The 15,018-nt window shown below is 45.9% G+C and overlaps 1 protein-coding gene across 2 annotated transcripts in view; it reads left to right on the top strand.

The window, feature by feature from the left end:
- The window catches only part of RELN (reelin), a 321,986-nt gene that overhangs the window by 25,923 nt on the left and 281,045 nt on the right, over positions 1-15,018 (top strand). The gene's annotated exons all lie outside the window — the stretch shown is intronic.

The raw sequence follows: 15,018 nt of genomic DNA, 5'->3' as shown, positions 1-15,018 counted from the left end.
GCAGGGCGGGAGGGCGGGTGCCCTGGGACGGGGGAGGGCGCAGCCGTGTGCCCGGCCTCCGGGCATCCCCGGCGGGGCGCTCCGCGGGGGTCCCCGGCCGTGCGGGACCGCCTTCACTTGCCCCGGGCGCAGCCCTGCCCCGGCGCGGCTGCTGCGAGGCCGGAGCGGGGGGCGATCCCCAGAGCCCCCTCCTCAGCCCGCCCGGGGCCGGGGCCAGAGCCCGCCGAGCCGCTCGCAGCCCGCCCCTTCCCCACCTCGGTGGCTGCCGGAGCCGGCGTCGCCGTTCCCCCGGCGGCCGTGCGGTGCGACGTGCCCGGCCGGGGCCGCAGCCTGTTGCTGCCCGTGCAGGGGGTGCAGCAGCCACGGGCGGGAGCGGCGGGTCAGGCGCTCACAGGTGGCTCTGGAGATGGAAGGTCGTGCCGGGAGTTAAGGAATAAACCTGCTTTTAGCGAACGCCCGGGCCGAGGGGAATGAACTAGGGCAGGCAGAGCCGGTCACCAAGGGGGTCGCTGCCTGGGCGGTGTGCGGGGTGGGGGGCGCAGCCCGGGGCTGCCGCCGGCCCCGCAGGCAGGTGACGCTGCCGCAGAGTGCCCCTGCGAGCCCGCAGCTGCTCCCGGCAGCAGCCTCGGCACCGGCTCCCTGTACAGAAAACTTCGAAGGGTGAAACGTTGCCCAATTCCTAACCGCGGCAAACCGCTTACGGGGGCACCCACTGAGCCCCCTCCTCTCTGGTGCCTGCTCGAGGTTGCGCAGCGCTGCGTGAGAACGGCGAGTTCCGCAGTAAACCTCAACAGTCAGAAAAAGTAGCAATAGATATTTATTTCAAACATCTTGCTCGGAAACAGACACTGTGTAAGGTCCCCGGCTAAAGGCGGAGTTAAACTCCTGACTTTGGTATGTTCCAGCTCCGATTTTTTTAGGTAAATCATTGAATCGTTATGTGAAAGATTCTGACTGATTTTTATTTTTTACTGTGAAGACAGCAAACCCCAAACACATCAAATATTCATTTTTCACACGATCTAAGGGGTCCCGAAGTTTTTGTCTCTGTATAACCTTTAACAATATAGTTTTACCTAATTCACAGGAAACTTTTGTTTTTAAAATATCGGTGTCCTTTTTAACAAACCACATATGTAAATGATATGACTTCATGTTTTTCCCTTAGAGCCCCCTATCTCCCAGCCCGCGACCCACACTCAGATCAGGCAGATCGCGGCCAACGTGCCGAGCCACAGATGTGCAGAGGGGAAAAAAAGCTGGAATTTCCACCTTGCACAATTTAAAACGCCGGCTTTTTAAAATACGGTTCAGACACGTAAATAACAAAATCTTTTCTCGCTGCTGCCGTGTTTTGCGGTGTGCAGCCAAAAAGCTGGAAGCTTTAAGCCCCCTTGCTGGGCTGCGGGCAGGGGGCTGCGGGCAGGGCTGCGGGCAGGACTGTGGGCAGGGCTGCCCGGCTGCCTCCTCCCCGTAAGGGTGAGGAGCAGGGACGGGTGTGTGCTCCTCCGGGGATGCTCTGCTGCCTCTCGCCTTTTTGAAAGGGTTTTCGAATTTTTAAAGTACCGACTCGCGGAGAAACGCCCCATCTGCGCGCCAGATCTTTCAGGTAGCCAAGGGTGGATTTTCCGTCGCCTTTTTCCATCTGACAGAGCCAAACGCGGAGGCTTTGAATATACCTCTGCGCTTCGTTCTTTTTACCTACCCGCTCCCGCGGGGCCCCGGGGATTTCGCGGAGCCGCCGCTGCGCACCGGCTGCGCGCCTCTCGCCGGCCCCTGCGCCCCCGCGCAGCCGCTGCGCGCTGCCCCCGCCGCCAGCCCCGCTCCGGGTGCGCGGCGGCGGCTGCCGACCCCTACGCCTCCCCCCGTGGCCCCGTTCATCCCGCCGCCCCTCCGGGACCGGGCTGGAGGCTGCGGGGGTGCCCTGGGCCAGCATCTGCCCCGGGCGCTGCCGCCCAGCTGGGAAAGCCACCGGGTGAAGAAAGGCTGAGCAAACCGGGTGCGTTCAAAGGATGCGCACCGAGGAAAGTCCTCAGGCTCGAACTGCCAAACTGCTTTGTTTACCCAGTGCGGGGTGTGTAGGTACACTCGGGTGTAAGCCAGCCTTGTACCTTATTTCTCACTCGCAATGGCAATTGTTTTCAGCTCCGTGCATTGCTGAAACGCTTACCTGGGCCAGTGCAAGGCAGGCAGCGCTATGCACAGCACAGCAGGCTTATCCATGAGCTCAGCACACTTACTGGGCTAGATATTTTGAAATAGCTCATTTGAATATTTTTAAATATAACAATTATCAATGTTAAATATAGCACAAGGAAGAAAAAAACCCACCCAAATTATACAATCTGAAGAAATCATTTGAGCAATCTGGGCTTTTATATAGTGCAGTTTAATGTTACTGAAAAATGCCAGTCCGCACTGGTTGAGCATTTATCATTTAAAAATCAAACTTTAGAGGCAGTTTTGTGGAGACACGGAGGTGCAGTTTTGAGATGCAGTACAGAAGCACAAAACAAAGGGAGATTTTACATGTGTACAATGTAAATTCACCTGCTCAGCGTATTAAAATACACTCCCCTGACTCCTCGCAAGTTGCAGTGAGGCCCCGTTGTACAAATACTACCCCTTCATTCAACAGGGAGAGGTGATAGTAGCATCCAAGAGCTGAGAGAAATTCCACGAGAAAAAGAAAAATCCAATTAAAAAAAAAATCAGCCAACAACTTTTTGTTAATTTGTTTAGACATTTCTTTGGGCTTTCAGAGCAGGAGTCAAACCGCGGTGCAGCTGAGGGAGTGTGACACTGGCTCTCATCCATTTGCCCAACTGTCCCTTGTGCTGCCCTGCACCTTGGGAGTGGAACGGTGTCTGGACGCAAAAGACACTTGTGGGGGAACCAGGCGAGCACAGGAGATTCTGCAAGGGGCTTCTCTGACACATTGGATCTGGCACTTTATTTCCCTATGCTCCTGAATTTCATAAGTAAAATGAAGGCAATAATATTCCCTGCTTTGCATAGTTGAATTAGATACTTTGGGATTTAGCACTTCTCCCCTAACCCTTAAAAATACTCCAGATTTGGACCCATTCCTGCAATCAGTAAATATTTTAAAACGCATTCACTGATTGAATAGGACCAGACCTACACTGCATATAAATATGCTCTTTTATATACGGGACTGACTTGATAAATCGGTAAACAATTTTATTACCTTTGGCAGACTTTTATTCCTTGAATTAGGTTATTTCAAATTTAATTAAGTCCTTGAGCTGGCAAAGCACTTAAGCACTTGCTCGAATGCAAACTGACAAAGTGTGCGCTGGTTTAATGTAGGCACCTGCTCAGCTGCCTTCCAGCCAAGCGGTGGTTGCGTGTTTGGAGAGCTGCGTCAGAGCCCACTTGGCTTGCTCATAGCTTTGCTGGTAGGTAGCAATGATCCCGTTTTGGTTTTCTCTTGGGCTTTCCACTGCAATCTGCAGAGCAGAATATAATTTCTTCAGGAAAAAAAACCCCACAAACCAAACAAAAGCAGTAGAAATTGAAAATTTTTGTGCAAGTTCTTTTGGGTTTGTTGCCAATCTGCAGTCAATTTTGATTATCTGTGTCAATGTGCCTTCAGTGCTGCGAGCGTGTACCATGATTTACAGGCAGATAAGGACATTGGAAACGCATAAAGAAAAAAGGATAAACTCAACTGAACATCGACTCTTCACTGCCCTTAATCACAGAAACCTAAAAATGAATAGTCAGATTTATAGTGCTTAAAAAATACAAATGGATTACCTTTATACCGTGTTTTTTCTCACCCCTTAAAAAACCTTTGCTTGCACTGTGAACAGTGCTTTTTCCCAAGGTTTTAAATTTAGATCTTTTACGAACAACTTCAAACTGTTTTCCCATTATTGATGTTAAAACTCATCATTCTGCCCTTAAAATAGTTTTCTTTAATGAGACTTGAGTTTCTATTTCACTCTCCATTGTTCCTTTTTTTTTTTTTTTTCAGAACAGATTAACCTTCAGTCCCCAAATGTTATCAGTTTCCATCAATGACTGTTACTATTCTTAGATATACTGTATATTGTCTGGAACCATTGCTTTGATAGGTTGTAAAAATAAGTTTTCAACTATTTGAAGTGGTAGTTATGCACTCTTTCAGCACTGATAAAAAGTCGTGTAAAGTCTGCCCAATTCCACCTTTGTTATAATCCCAGATTGGGATTTAGTATCTGTTTTCATTAGGGTTACTTACAGTTCTGGTACCCGCTTGATCTGGTGGGTATTTCCATTGTAAATTCTTATTGTTCAGATTATTAAAAAACAGAAATGTGTTGGAGATCAAAGTGAGGGAGGAAAAGAGAGAAAATAACTAGAGAGTAAGCAGTGCTGCTACTTGAGGTGTAAACAGGATTATAACCGAGTTGTAGAAACTCAGTTGTGGGCACTTTCTCTGCCAGTTACACTGAAGTGTAGAAGTGCAGAAAGCTTTCTGTGAGCCAAGCAGAAGCAAAGTGCACAGGAGGTGATGTTAGCGATGGTGCATTGGTAACAGAAAAGCAGATTTTGGTCCATGTTTTCCAGTATCAGCCTGAGAAGCAGGACGGCTTCTTGAGTCTTTTGCAGGGTGTTCGCTCAAAAACATTCATCTCGTCCACTTATGCACTCTCCTGATCTCTGCAAGAATGGAGACTTGCATCATTTTTTGTTTTAAATTAAAGAGGTGTGTAGAAAGTTTTGCTCATGTGACTCCAGTTAGCTTCAGGGATTGTCCTATAACTCTTAACGGACACTTAAATTAAAAATGGGAGGCTGGCAATAGGTAGCAATGGAGAAGAAGTTACTAAGAATGGGGAAGATCCTTGGTCTCTTCTTTCCTCCGAGGTCCCTAGCAATATCTTGCAGCTGCAGAAGGGTTTTGTAGCACGCAAAAATTTCATCTGGGGTCAGCATCTACTAAAAACGTCCTCATCCGCCAAAGCCCCCAGAGTGCACCCTGACTGTGCTCTGCTACGTTTAGGATTTTTTTGCATAAACTGAAGTTTGCAAAAGCAAGGCTGATTTCTGGATGCTGCAACCTGTTCTTTAGATGGTCTGTTTGAATTTTTCAGACCTGAGCCTTACTTAGTCTGTTTCTGAGTGAATGTACCTTTCTAGGTCTTAATGTTGGCTGATGGATTGTCTATATTTCTGAAGCTCTTATCTAGCCCCAGAGTTCATGTAGTGTGCCTTTGCAAATTTTAAAAAGTTGTGCTTTTAAGATCTCTTGACCAGAAACTGATGAAGCATTCCAACCCTAAAAGAAAAAGGTAGGCAAGTTCACAGCTGACAGCCTCTTATGAACCACGTTTTGCTAGGGAAGATGTTAAATTTTAATGGGTTCAGCTGTTGTCACTCTAATTTGTGGGCCAAATAAGCAGCCAGCAGATGGTGATGGCTCAGCCAAAGACGTGGTCAGGCACGGGACTGATGAAAGGAAGTTAAAGGTCCACAAAGGCCTCAATGAGCCTTCCTTGCAAATTTGCAGAAGAGATGTAATCTCTGGTTAAATCCTTTCTCGGCCCCCCATCTGAGAGCTGCTCCCCCCCTGCAAAGGAGACTTGATTGCCCCAAATAACAGAAATCAAAGTCAGCACGGCATGCTGGCGTGACCCACATTTGTCAGGTGACATCTGACTGTAGGACAGAAACGGTATTGTTGGCGTTATGGGTCTGTGTAGGACAGATTACGCTGGGCTTGTCTGTATACATTAAAAAAATGATCTCTGCCTCAGTGAGTTCACCGTCCAAGCCCCAGAGCTTGGCGTGGGGGCTGGCGTGCGCGCATGGGCCTTTCCCATGGCATATCACCCAGCATTGAAGCCAAGGAAGAAAAGAAGCCTATAAACGGTGAAAGGGTGCAAAAATATCTTTTCAGTGGGGATATCGTGCATATTTTCTGCTTTCTGAGTTTGAAGGAGGTGTTTTAAAAGACATATAACCTGTCTGTAGAATTCATTGCTAAAATCTTCCCATACTAACTGCTTTTTAGTAGAAATAAAAATAAAAATCTTTTTCTTACAAATAATTAATAATTGTAATTAGATATAAACGAACAAATAAATAAATAGATATAAACCAAGATATAAACCTTGTAATTCAAGACCGAAGGTGACCAGTAAACAATTCATAACTAGGTTACTGTGCTGTGGTGGTATGTCATACGTTTCGTCAATGTTTCCTGCATTGATTATTCCACCAAACCCGTGTTGGTTCATTAGGTAGAACAGGGTGAGGCTGTCAGATTGGTGGCATTTCTCATTTTCCTTATTGTTCCCTTGATCTGGATTTTTGAAGGCCGCTGCTTTTGAAATACTGTAGCATTTTATTATGGTACGATGCCTCAGTATTTGCATATTGACTGGCTGAAGTATGATTTTCAGTCTGATAATAGCCGTGATGATACAGCCGAGATGGATTCAGATGCAAGCTTTATTTGCTTTGTGTGTCTCGTGCCCTACAGCTGTGGTTTAGATTTGTCATGAGTGTTTGCGGCATGGCAAGGGAAGGAAACGGCACTGTCTTACCTCTGAGAATAAGCAACCTTTCATAGCGCCCCTTGTTATGAGAATTTCAATAGTCTCCGATGAAAGGTTCAGTCTTTTTAACATGCTTCCTTTCTTTGTGTTAACGTTTCCTGCCTTTTCATCGGGCATGAAAGGTGCACAGAGTGCAAATGTGTGTCTGGAATATTTGTGTAATTCCCACTTTCCCCCCCCTCCCAAGCTGTGGCTAGTCTCTGGGATAAACATAGGACAAACTCTGACAGTGCAACTTTTAACATCTGTCAAAGCCCAAACTTGTGCAAGAGACCTTCCCAGTTTGTCAGGCGATGCCTTCTCTTTAGGCAGGCAGTCTTCCACCATTCCCCCTTCCCTCAGGTCAGTCCTGGAAAATGGAAGTCACAGCGTGTGTCACACAGTTTGCGTGGTTCAGGCTGGGTTGTGCCAGTGAACATTGGCATCACGGAGGCAGAGATCCCCCTGGTCCATTCCCATGGGACTCTTTCCCAGGTCCCCCCACGTCCTCAGATGCCTCCCACAGGCAACACATTTTTTACTCTTTTCCTAAAGGGAAGAGCAGGGTCATGGAGGTGGGTTGGGTTTTTTTAGGACTTTGTTTTGTTTCAATATATCTCTCACTAAGCATTTGCCTTAAATAGGGCAATGTCAGAGGTACACGTCCTGCTTGCAGTGGGAGAACCAGAGTTTGCGAGGGGCATTGGGGCTTGTACCTGTTTATTCCACAGTACAGGACCTGGCATTAGTCTGTCCTTCTGCAGCTGGAGACGTTCTGTCTGAGTCTGGAGATGGCACCCAGCAGCCGGGCACGGGGCCACGGGCTCCCTGCCATCGTCTCCCACAACTATCTGGAGCAGCTGCTGCCTCCCAGGCACCACAGCATTTACTGGGCAGCTGGGCTCACTTAGCTTCAGGCAGAGGCACCTGAGGGCTCGTTCTTTGTCTCACCAGCCACAGCATCACCTGTGTCGCTCCAGACTCCCTTTGGTGTAGTTACTGGCTATGCACCCTCATCTTGCTGCTGCCAGCAGGGATTTCTGTTTGGGGAGGCTGGCTGGTGCATGTGGGTTTTGCATACCAGGTGAGGTCTCCGCAAGGCTTCTCTCCCTCCACCCCAGTGGGATTCTTGGTCTTCCCAGGGTATCAGGACATCCCTGACTGCTGCCTTTTAGTGTTTCCTAACGGCCTGTTGTAGGCAATGCCCTTTATGTGAACATCTCGGTCTAGAAAGCAAGAGGTGTCTGGTGGGACTGGACACACGTGGCCTGTGAAAGTTGCAGGGCACTGGGTGTGGAGTTCAGACACTTTCCCAAAGGCTTTCGTTGCGAAGCAGAGGCTGGTTTTCACAGTCTTCGCAAGGTCCCTCTTGCCATATTTTTTCATCCTGGGAGCAAAACAGAGGTGGCTGTTCCCTGCTCCTCTCCAGGCGCTTTGACATTAATATTGGTTGTGAGCGTTTCACAGGTGTCCCCTTGGGGGGTTGAAATCTGTGGTGCTTTTCCAGCCTGTGTCTGGTGAAGTCCAGCCTGCAAGCTGCAGGTTTCTCTTCAAACTGTGCAAGTGCTTCAGTGCCGTGTCCCAGTGCTGCCCCAGTTTCCCACGTCACGGGGTGCCAGATGCCATGGGGTGTATCCAGCCCTGCAGCAGGGCTGCTGCTCCCCACAGACCCTCCTGGGGGGGGATGCCTTGCTCCCTGAGAGGGTGATGGCATGCCCACTCCAGGGGACAGCCTGTCCCCACCTCCTTGCTGAAGGGCCAGGTGCCAATAGAGGAGGACATCAGGTGGATGGTGGTCCCCCTGCCCCGTGCCTCCAGACCCATCCCCTCCTCCTCTCTGCCTACTCAGAGGAGGGAACAGCTCCAGGGGACGGTTCAGAGTATTTGATTGAGGTGCCTGGAGTAAAATTTGGTTTAGGTTTGTTGGATGGGAAGTCTTAAGTCCAGCCTTCTGGGTGTAGGGGTTCACTAGGTATTGAAAATATTCATGAAGCTGCGTGTAGAGCTATGGCTGTGTCTCCTCCCGAGGCAGAAGCCCTCGGGCATTGCAGACAGTGCAGGGTGGTCTCTGGTTTCCCTCTTTGATTTTGCAAGATACAGCGTAGGGGAAACCGGCAGTGTCCTTGCTTTTCTTCAGCAGGTGAGCAGATGAATCATCAGAGATGGGGCTGAAGGTCTGTGTCCGTTTCCCTGAACGGTGTCTGCTCACACCTACACGTGTCCGTCGCTGCTTGTTTCCCATGGGAGGCAGGGTCATACACACTGGGCTGAGGGCTTCGAGTTATAAACCAGATGGAGACAAAATGCTAAGAGCTCTTGTACCACGCTTAGCAAAATTATGATTGCCTCAGATTAGCCAGAGTTATTTATTCTTCCCCCTGTCTGCTTGAAGGACAGTTTTGTAAATAAACGGGTTGTGACCTGACAGAGCTGAAAGACAAGAAGAGGGTCTGCTCGCCAGCCCCAGCTCTGGCTGTGGCTGTGTCTCCTACTGTCCAGCTCAAAGGTCGTTGCTGCCATGGGTGGCTGGATGCTGGCACCCCATCCTTTGTCCCCTTCCAGTGCCTGGCTGTCATGTGGCTGTACACAGAGCAGCCCAGCTGGTGAAAAACACACAGTGGAAGGGGCCTCGCCGTTTCGTTCTCTCCATCCCCACCACGTCATTTCTGAGAGGGCAGTTAGATGCTCAGAAGTGGGCAAGGAAGAAAAACCCCAGTACGTACAGGGAAATTCATCAAGCAAGCCCCTTCCATGCACAGGTGTGCACCTGGGAGCAAATTCTGTTTTCCTCTCCTCGTCCTGCTGCACTGTATCTGCAGGCGGTTCCTGCCTTGCCCCAGCTTGAGTTTGCAGGGATTTGTGTGTTGAGTGTCCATGGGTAGCATATGTAGGGTGCTCCCTGGGAACACAGCGGGAGACCGTGAAAGCTGACAGTCTGTCCATGTGCTGCGCACATCACAGTGGAGAGGAGGGAAGGAAAAGGGAAGCACACAAACCTTGCTGGCCAGAAGACTTAGAGAAATCTGGGAATATTCTTCTGTCTGTTGCTGAGAGGTACATGGTGGTCACAGCATTCGACACGTCTGGTAGAATATTCATAAAAGAATTAGCAAGGACACGGAAAATCAGATTTCTTGCGTAGGTTGCTCGTGCTCTTGCAGAAGAATACTTCGTGGCAGAGCTGGGTCTGCCCGTGCAGGTCCTGCATGGGGGAGCAATTCCTGCGCCAAAAATGAAAGCAATGAGTAGGTGATTGGCCTCTTTAACATCTGAAAACAGCAGCACAACCCTCTGTGGCCTCTCTTGGTGTCAGGCCCTGGGATGTGAGAAGTCATTTATCACGTCACAGGGCTTGGCAAGGTCTTTGCCGTTTGCCTTCCACTTTTCCCTCTGCTCCCCAGGACAATACAATAGATAGGAAAGAACAAGAAATATAGATAATATTTATCTTTCTGGCTAAACAAGCCATGGTTTCCAGGCCACAATAACCTTTCAGTGCTCCTGTCTCACAGGGGAAATGCGCTGTTAGAAAAAAAAACAACCCTCCTTCCAGAATTAGACACATTCATCTGGACACGGGATGAAATGATTACCAAGAACTGCAGAGAGAAACAAAACAGCACAACTGGCCAAGGCAAAGATCCTGGTTTAACAAAGTGCTGCCCAGACTTGCAGTGGCAGCAGTTTGTGGGGATGCCAGGTAGCAAAAGTAAAGAGTCAGTACTATAAAGTCCTGTAAAAAAAGTTCCTAGTATGTTTGGAAAAAAGGATCTCTAGCTAAACTCCAGCCTTAAACATTTTTGTAGAGCAATTCTGCCTCTGGGCCAAAAAGACCGTATCCTTCAGAACCTCATTCTAGTTAGTACAAAGATTGAAAACCTCTGGCAAGTATTTTTATGCTTTCTAATTATTCTAGTTGATTTTCTGATGACTGATATCCAGTCAGATAGGTTGTCAAGTTGATAGTATTCTTGCATGAGACTCAAGACTTTAGAATTGATTCAAAGGGAATCGCCGTGTTCGTAGTGAATTCATTTACAATCTGGTTTTGTGAAGCATAAAACCTGATAATGTATTGGAGTAGAATTTGGTAAATATCTTAATGGAAAATGGGGGGAAGTGAAGCATTTGAAATACGTTGCTGATATTTTTAAAATATAATTTTGATTTCTGTCTTGGAAAAGTGGCTTGATTGTGAAACTGACCGTGAAAAAAAAGCTGCATAATCAGAAAATGAAATGAGACTCTTCTGCTTGAACAAAACTCTATCTAATTTTTTGGGGTTCATTGAAGATTTCCATATTGACCTAACTGATATTTTAATTTATTTTTTTGTGTTAAACTCCTCAGTACTTCTCCTTTTATGTTAGCCCAAGCTGATCTCTTTTTCTTTCTTTTTCTTTTCATTTTGGTCACTGAACCAAAAATTGAACAGTTCTACTTCTGACAAGTTGACCATTTAATTTCCGGCCACTGAACAGATCTGATTCAGACAAGTAACCCTCACCACTCTCTTTGCATTTGTTCCCAAAATAAATTACAGAATAATCACTCACTCTTTATAGCACTGAAGTGCAGTTGGTAGCGATGCTGACATTTCCAGGGTAACAAACTCATGTTTTTGATAATGATACTTACGGTTGCTGTGTGGCTTCTGATGTATATGTTGACCACATTTCCCTTTACATCTAGTCACTGTTCAGTTTTCTTTTTCAGCAGAAATCTTTTCCTTGGTTCAGTGTTCAGTAAAAAAAGCTTAGAGGAGATCTGTCACTTGGCTCCTTCTGGATGTCTACAGTTAAAGGATTTTTCTGCTTCCAAACTTGAAAACCTGTTGCAGCCTATCTATAGAATTGACATTCATTGAACTAGACAAAGAGGCCTTCATGTCTCTAAAAATATCTTTTTTTTCCAAGGAACAATGTTTACAGGGCTGTTCACCTCAAACAGAAATGAACTGTTCAGAGCAGACGTGGACATAAGCTTTGAGAGATGCAGGTTTATTTTGTTCAGAGAAATGATCCGCTATGTTCTTCGTTGCCCTGCTTTTCCTTCAGCCTATAGTTAATGCAGTTCTGGAGTACAATGGAGTTACAGCCGAGCTGTGACATTTGCAGAATTTGCTTCAAGCAGCAGAGATGAAAAGGTGTGGGTTGGGCTGGGGCTGGAAGCACCAGTCCCTCCCCAGCCTCAGGCAGCCCGGATTACTCCAGTGAGCATCTGTGGACCTTTTCACTCAAAGAGATGTAAGTTTTGTTTCATCAAGTGGTAGCAGATGTTAGGGAGCTTTCATGCCATTCATCACTGAGGGAAAGCCAATGTGATGGCATCTGGCTGTTTTCTGAGTACAAATTGTTGTTTTAAACTCTAAACTGTCTTTGAGCTGTGGTGGTGGTGTATTACACACTGGCTACTCTTCTTCTGGGACCTTGCCCAAAACCCCTATGTCCAACTTGCCCCAAGCGCCTTTTGCCCAATTAGTGAGATTACAGTAGAGAGCAAATTCTCCTGCTATTTGCAACATTTTCCGTTTGAGAAACCACATTGTAAAATTAATTACAGTAAATATTTCTTCCAATTGCACATTGCTAACTGCTAAGAAACACTACTGAGTGACTTGCACTGTTAACTGTTAACCTTTCATTCCAGATTTACAAAGCCTGCACTTGTTGCATTTATCAAGTATTCTCTGCCTGCAAACAGTCAGAAACAGGGAACCTTTTTTTCCCAATTGACTTATTTTGTCTTAAGCATGTAGGTATTTTATGAGGTGCAGAACTCATACAGATGCGGGTAAGCATAGTACCTCAAAACTCTGACAAACAAAAATTGCATGTCCTGTCTGACACCTTGGAGCTCTCCAGCTTTCAGTGCTCCAGGGAGGAAGAGGACTGTGGTCCCTCCCCATGGAAGAGGATCAGTGCCAGCAAAGCCCACAGCTCCTTCATGCATTGTGTGATGTGAGTGATGAGACAAGAGCTTTGGACAGCAGGACAAGCATTAACTCTGCTCTCTTCTTGAAAATGTCATGGATTGACTCCTCAAGCCAAACATCTGGGTGGCAGTTTCCACCCCTCTCGGGGCAGTGCTGCGTCAGGACAAGCCTGACCCCAGCATCCAGGTGCAGAAGCTGAGGCAGGAGAGGTGACCACGCGTGAGGGAGCAGTCATATCCAGCTTACCCAGTTGTTCCCCTCTTTCCTCCTCTGTTGGGGACCTGGGCTCATTGCTCAGAGAATGTGGCTGGGTCAACAGCTTCCATCTAGTAACTTCCCCCCAAAATTCTAGGCAGATGCATCAGTAGAGAACAAATACCCTGGTCAAACAATCTGGATGACGTTCCAGCTGTGTGCCAGTTCAGTTATCTCTTCTGCTGAATTTAACATGTGTTTATTATGTTTAGCATGCAGAGTGGTTGTAATGAATTTGAATTAGAGGGGAATCATATTCTTTGTGCTTTTTTTTAGCCTCAGAAACACTGTGCTGTGGTATAAAGAGAGATGGATGCCTTTGTAATTAGCTGGACCAGAATCAGATGACCTTTTTAGTCTTGGGTTTTACTTGCTGGTGCCTTGTGCGGGTATTTACTGTTGAGGCAAACCAGGAATGAATAATAGCACATCACATTTCCTCCACTCCTCTTGAATAATTTGGAAATGTTTAGGTATAATAAAAGTATAATAATAAATGTATTTTCTTATACACTTAAGAGCATATTCCATTATATACTTTGTTACATACCTCGCTGTTTTGTTGCTTCTTGAGCTTTTCTGTTGCAGGCAATCAGATCGCTGCTGGGATAAATAGTCATACATGTTGGGTGGCTAATCATTTAATGTGCTCTTCAGAATCAGAAGAGCTGCCACAAGGAAATGTATGCAAGTGGGGTGGCAGAGATCTTAATATATCTTTCAGGTTCCTGAGTATTTAGTAGCTATTTATTATGCTTAGTGCCTGTGTCATGGCAGGCCTAACATAATTCCTATCATATGCCAAAAGATAGCCCAACTGTCTGGTGTCTTGAAAATCCCTCTTTAATATCTCCCAGGAAGACCACATTTCTGTGGCTTACATCTGGCCTAGGTTTTGGTATTGGCAGGGACACCTTTTATGTGGTACAAAGCTGGTAATATATTGGGCAGGAATTAAGAATTACTGGGAGATATCCCAGTTCTGCTTAAAAGAGGGGGGGGAAGAGTCCTGTGATATGCTTAAATATAAACTTACTTAAATGTACCCAAGGGTTCAGAGTCATTTTTACTTTCTAAGAACACAAAGCTGTGGAAGGATGCAAACACAATTCAAGTTTTTGTGACTCGTTCACTGTAGGAATACCTTTTGTTGAATTTGTAGCCTGTAAAATCCTGTGTTATTTCAAAAGCTATAAACTGGAACAGAAATGAAGGAAGAAAGAAACGTTTCTCAAACTTAAAGCAGGATTTTTGCATATTAACTATAAATATCTTGCAACCATATGATTTGCTTTTAAATAAAATAAAGCCGCTTGCTGTCTCTGCAGAAATGAATTGGGGAAAGGGATTTATCCAGGGTAATTCAGTCAGATGAATGGAGAGATATGTCCATCACCACTAACATGACGGTTATTCCTTCTAAATATAAACTGATAATATTATATATTAGAGGCTGATTATACCATTAAGAAGATTAGTACATTTGAACAGAAAATAAAGGCTTATGTGCCCTAAATGTGAAACTAAAAGGAGAGGGGTTTATATATGGCAGTATCACAACATTCAGTGCTTTTGAACAAGGTATTTTCCCCATGAAAATACCTGTAAGGGATAATGACTGCATGCCTCTGGGAATAGGTGGGATGCCTTAAATCTAGTGTCTTTCAAAGTGGCAATTTAAACATATTAAGGTATTAATCTTGCCATATTTGGGTGTGTTTATTGGAGTAGGCATAGTGATTGCATGCAATCATGTCCACAAGGGTAGTGTTCTGGCTCATCTGTTTTCTGTAAATGTTTAGATTTACAAATGTTTAGAAACTGGGTGCATTACAAAAAAATGTGACAGAAGGGAAAAAATGGTTGATGATGCCTCTGTGATATTTCTGTGAATCAGATCTGTGAATTTTAAATATTTAACACATATTAAAGATTTCAGCATCTTTTAATATTGTGCTTGACTTACACAGTACCATCTCTAAGGACATACTAGCTGAATCTTTTGATGGTATTGAATTTATGACATTGAATTTAAGACTTTTGTGCTCATGTCACGAAGCTTGTTAGGTAGTGTTTAACATGTCTCCTTTTTCTTTTTTTTTTTTTCTTTTTTTTTTTTTTAAATTTCTTGTTCTTTATAACCCAGTAGTTCTTCTCAGTGGAAGATTTATAGTAAGGATAGGGGAAGACTTGATCCTTTTACAGTTATCTTCCTGATAGATAGCACTCCTTGATTTCCTTTTATGCACCTCTCAAATTAGATATTCTGCACTTTAA

The sequence above is a fragment of the Falco punctatus genome (assembly GCF_963210335.1).
Source record: "Falco punctatus genome assembly, chromosome: 6".
Lineage (NCBI taxonomy): Eukaryota > Metazoa > Chordata > Aves > Falconiformes > Falconidae > Falco > Falco punctatus.
Note: the sequence above shows the minus strand (reverse complement) of the source record. Positions and strands in the feature narration are given on the sequence as shown.